The sequence below is a fragment of the Mandrillus leucophaeus genome, unplaced genomic scaffold, assembly GCF_000951045.1.
Source record: "Mandrillus leucophaeus isolate KB7577 unplaced genomic scaffold, Mleu.le_1.0 Scaffold22, whole genome shotgun sequence".
Taxonomy (NCBI): Eukaryota; Metazoa; Chordata; class Mammalia; order Primates; family Cercopithecidae; genus Mandrillus; species Mandrillus leucophaeus.
The window spans coordinates 1,569,633-1,575,478 of record NW_012102254.1 but is presented as its reverse complement, the minus strand read 5'-3'; positions in this window follow the sequence as shown (position 1 = coordinate 1,575,478).

Below are 5,846 nucleotides of genomic sequence, written 5' to 3'. Positions count from 1 at the left end.
AAAAAAAAAGAGTAATAGGCCAGGCACAGTGGCTCACATCTGTAATCCCAGCACTTTAGGAGGCTGAGGTGGGCGGATCACTTGAGGTCAGGGGTTTGAGACCAGCCTGGCCGATGTGGTGAAACCCTGTCTCTACTAAAAATACAAAAATTAGCCAGGTGTGGTAGCACACTCCTTTAATCCCAGCTACTCAGGAGGCTGAGGCAGGAGAATTGCTTAAACTTGGGAGAGGAGGTTGCAATGAGCCAAGATCACACCACTGCACTCTAGCCTGGGTGACAGAGCAAGACTCTATCTCAAAAAACAAAAGAATAACAGTTGCCAGGCATGGTGGCTAATGCCTATAATCTTAGCATTTTGGGAGGCCAAGGCGGGTGGATCACTAGGCCTGGAGTTTGACTGCAGCCTGGCCAACATGGCAAAACCCTGGCTTTACTAAAAATTACAGCCGGGCATGGTGGCTCATGCCTGTAATCCCAACTCTTAGGGAGGCAGAGGCAGGGGGATAGCTTGAGCCCAGGAGTTCAAGACTTGCCTGGGCAATATAGCGAGACCCCATTCTTCACATAAAGGGGGGCGGGGAAACAGTGTAAAAAATACAAAAATTGGCCAGGCACAGTGGCTTATGCCAGTACTTTGGGTGGATCATAAGGTCAGGAGTTCAAGACCAGCCTGGTCAACATAGTGAAACGCTGTCTCTACTAAAAATACAAAAAATTAGCCAGGCGTGGTGGCAGGCGCCTGTAATACCAGCTACTTGGGAGGCCGCAGCAGGAGAATTGCTTGAATCCAGGAGATGGAGGTTGCACTGAGTGGAGATCGCACCACTGCACTCCAGCCTGGGTGACAGTGCATGACTCCACCTCAAAATAAAAAAAAACAAAAACAAACAGGTGGTGTGGTGGCACATGCCTGAAATCTCAGCTACTGGACTGAGGCACAGGAATTGCTTGAACCCAGGAGGCAGAGGTTGCAGTGAGCCAAGATCACACCACTCCACTCCAGCCTGGGTGACAGAGCAAGACTGTCTTTCTCTCTCTCTCTCTCTCTCTCTATATATATATATGTACATACGTATGTACATATGTACATATATACATATATGTACACACATATATATATGACATAATATATAAGTCACTTTATTACCAACAGACTGGCAAAAATCAAAAACAGCTGCACCAGGCTGGGCGCAGTGGCTTACGCCTGTAATCCCAACACTTTGGGAGGCTGAGGTGGGTGGATTGCCTGAGGTCAGGAGTTCATGACAAGCCTGGCCAACATGGTGAAACCCCGTCTCTACTAAAACTACGAAAATTAGCCGAGTGTGGTAGTGTATACCTGTAGTCCCAGCTACTCGGGAGGCTGAGGCAGGAGAATTGCTTGAACCCGGGAGGTGGAGGTTATAATGAGCCGAGATCGCACCACTGCCCTCCAGCCTGGGTGACAGAGCAATACTCTGTCTCGAAAAAATAAAATAAAATAAAATAAAAAATAAAAAGCTGCACCAACTCTTGCTTTCAGGACTGTGAGAAAAAGGATGCTTCCAAACACTGTTGATAGAGGTAAGATTGGCTACAGCCTTTTTGGAAAGCAATTTGGCAAACTCCAGTAAAATAAAAATGCATATACTTCAGGGTCCTATAATTCCAATCTTGGGACTCTCACTTATAGAAATAAAAGCACTAAGATGGCCGGGCGCGGTGACTCACGCTTGTAAACCCAGCACTTTTGGAGGCTGAGGCGGGTGGATCACAAGGTCAGGAGATTGAGACCATCCTGGCTAACACAGTGAAATCCCGTCTCTACTAAAAACACAAAAAATTAGCTGGGTGTGGTGACAGGTGCCTGTAGTCCCAGCTACTTGGGAGGCTGAGGCAGGATAATGGTGTGAACCCGGGAGGTGGAGCTTGCAGTGAGCTGAGATCACACCACTGCACTCTAGCCTGGGCAACACAGTAAGACTCTGTCTCAGAAAAAAAAGGGATTGAGATATGAGCAATATAGTCAGGGATATTTATTGCTATATCAAATGTAGTGGAGGGAAAAGCCTGCAAAGTGATGGCCCATCCACAAGGGCATGGTTGGAGACATTTTGGGATCTCTATATTGTTATGGTTACTACATTGTATAACAAATTACCTCAAATTTAGTGGCTTATAACAACTTATTTTGCTCACAAATCTGCCATTTGAGCAAGATTCTATGGAGACAACTTTTCTCTGATGCATTAGCTGGGGAAGCTTGCAGGCTGGGGTTGGAATCATCTGAAGGCTCCTTACTTGAAGTCTGCCATTTGAGGCTGGCTGTAATCTGAGAATTTAGCCAGGGCTGAAAACCTGCATGTGGCCTCTCCTGGACTTCCTCACAACATGGTGGATAGATTCCAAAGATGATTATAATAAGTGAGAGCAAGTAAAGTGGAACTTCTGATACAGGGCAGGCGAGCCCCAAAGTGGAGCTTAGCTCATGAGGGTTCTTGGCTTTGCCCAGGAAAGAATTCAAGGGCAAGCCAGAGGTAGAAGAAAACAGCTTTGTTGAAGAGGTGGTGTTATGGCTCCATGACTGCTCCTGCAGAGTAGGGCTATCCCTTGGGCAGAGAGTAGCAGCTCCAGGCAGTTTTGCAGTCCTATTTATATCCACTTTTAATTGCATGCAGATTAAGGGGCTAAGCAGAAATCTCTAGGGAAGAGGTAGTAACTTTTGGGTCATTGGATCATTGCCACGGAAAGAAGCAGTAACTCCTGGGTGTTGCCATGGCAATGGTAAATTGACAGCACGTTGGTGGGCATGTCTGAGTGAAAGCCTCTTCCTCCCCAGACCCTGTTTTAGCTAGTCCTCAATCTAGTGCAGTGTCCGAGCCCCACCTCTGGAGTCAAGTCCCACCTCCTACCTAAGTTCTTTTTTTTAAAAATAGAGACCTGGTCTATATGTTGCCCAGGTTGGTCTTGAACTCCCGGGCTCAAGTGATCCTCCCACCTCGGCCTCCCAAAGTACTGGGATTACAGGCATGAGTCACTGTGTCTGGCTCCTGTTTTAGTTCTATCAACTTTTCTAACCTAGACTCAGATATCACACGGTATCATTTCTGCCCCATTCTATTCAATAGAAGCAGTCACTGAAGCTGGCCCATATTAAAGGAGAGGGAACTTAGACTCCACTTTTTGTGGGAAGAGTATAAAAATATTTGTGGACAGAATTTTTTTGTTTGTTTGTTTGTTTTTGAGATGGAGTTTTGTGCTCTTGTTGCCTAGGCTGGAGTGCAATGGCGCGATTTCGGCTCACCGCAACCTCTGCCTCCCAGGTTCAAGCAATTCTCCTGCCTCAGCCTCCCGAGTAGCTGGGATTACAGGCATGTACCACCATGCCCGGCTAATTTTGTATTTTTAGTAGAGACGGTGTTTCTCAATGTTAAGGCTGGTCTCGAACTCCTGACCTCAGGTGATCCGCCCACCTCGGCCTCCCAAAGTGTTCGGATTACAGGCTTGAGCCACCGTGCCTGGCTATGTGGACAGGTTTTATATTATCATCAAAAAGAAGGAACTGGGATAATGCCACTTGATTTGGAGGGCCTGCCACAAAGTTGGAATGAGTAAGAAAAGTGAGATGCAGAAAACTATGTACAAAGTGACCTAAATGTGTACAACAAAGAGAAACCACTTTGTGTGAATGTGTGTATGCTTTTTTTGTTTTGAAACAGAGTCTCATGATGTCTCCCTGGCTGGAGTGCAATGGTGCGATCTCTCTTCGGTCACTGCAACCTCCGCCTCCCGGTTTCAAGCAATTCTGGTGCCTCAGCCTCCCGAGTAACTGCAACTACAGGCATGCACCACCACATCCAGCTAATTTTTTGTATTTTAAAAAAATTATTTATTTTTAGATGGAGTTTTGCTCTTGTCGCCCAGGCTGGAGTGCAGTGGTGCAATCTCGGCTCACTGCAACCTCCGCCTCCTGGGTTCAAGCGATTCTCCTGCTTCAGCCTCCCGAATAGCTGCGATTACAGGCACCTGCCACCACACCCAGATAATTTTTTGTATTTTTAGTACAGATGGGGTTTCGCCATGTTTGGCAGCCTGGTCTCGAACTCCTGAACTCAGGTGATCCGCCTGCCTCAGCTTCCTGAAGTGCTGGGATTACAGATGTGAGCCACCACACCCGGCCATGTATATGCTTTTATAATTATATAAGCCAGCGGAAAAATAGGGAACATACAGTTTGTAAACATGGGTTGCAGAAAATGGTGATAGAAGGGAGGGAAGGAAAAAGAGTAAAAGATAAAAGATTTAAACAACAGCCGTTATGATGGGTTCTCTCTTATGCAATTAATTACAGGTATATATTTAGCTGGATGAAGGAAGAAATTCTTTTTTTTTTTTGAGACGGAGTCTCGCTCTGTCGCCCAGGCTGGAGTGCAGTGGTCGGATCTCAGCTCACTGCAAGCTCCGCCTCCCGGGTTCACGCCATTCTCCTGCCTCAGCCTCCCAAGTAGCTGGGACTACAGGCGCCCGCCACCTTGCCTGGCTAGTTTTTTGTATTTTTTTTTTAAGTAGAGACGGGGTTTCACTGTGTTAGCCAGGATGGTGTCAATCTCCTGACCTCGTGATCTGCCCGTCTCGGCCTCCCAAAGTGCTGGGATTACAGGCTTGAGCCACCGCGCCCGGCCAGGAAGAAATTCTTTAGAGAGGCATCCTTAGGTGACAAAAAGATTAAGAAAATCAAGGAAGTGATGATCTCCTTATCTTAAAACTCAGGATGGGGCAGGGAGGGGTGACCGGTGGGTCACAATGGGGAGCTGCAGGGCACTGGGAATGTTTTTCGTGTGTGTTGGGTTTCTGAGTGTTTGGTCTGTGAAAAATAATGGAGCAGAACATCTTTGTTTTATATACTTTTATGTATTTGTTATATCCTACACTTTAAAAATTAAATTAAAAAAACAAAACCTGCCAGGCACGGTGGCTCACGCCTGTAGTCCCAGCACTTTGGGAGGCTGAGGCAGGCGGTTCACTAGGTCAGGAGTTCAAGAACAGCCTGGCTAAAATGGTGAAACCCCGTCTCTACTAAAAATACAAAATACAAAAAATTAGCTGGGTGTGGTGGCACACACCTGTAGTCCCAGCTACTCGAGAGGCTAAGGCAGGAGAATCGCTTAAATCCGGGAGATGGAGGTTGCAATGAGCTGAGACTGTACCATTGCCTTTGTGACAAAGCAAGACTCCATCTCAAAAAACAAACAAAACCAAAAGCAAAGCAAAATTTGCATAAAGTTCCCAGTGGTTGCAGTGAAGGGACAGTAGAGAGGCCTTGGCCTGGACCACTTACGCCTGTGCAAGGCTGGTAGGAAGTTACATGAGGACTCAGCCAAGGGCTGATGTGGCAAAAGTTGCTTTTCAAAAATAAGACACTGGCTGTGGATCCTAGAGGGTAATTAAGACTGCGACTAGGGCCAAGTATTAAGTCCAAGGAGAGGAAAGCAGTGGAGGGATTTTAAAGAAGAGTTGGGATCTGAGAGTGGACAGATTGGAGGTGCTGGCAGTTGGAGACTTCTTCAGGACAGAAGGGTGGTACAACTGGAGAGGCAGTACTGATGAAAAATAAGAGGATGGGCCAGGTGTGGTGGCTTATGCCTGCAATCCCAGCATTTTGGGAGGCCAAGGCAGGCGGATCACATGAGGTCAGGAGTTTGAGACCAGACTGGCCAACGTGGTGAAATCTTGTCTCTACTAAAAATACAAAATTAACAGGATGTGGTGGCGTGCACCTGTAATCCCAGCTACTCAGAAGGCTGAGGCGGGAGAATCCATTGAACTCGGGAGGTGGAGGTTGCAGTGAGCTAAGCTCGTGCCACT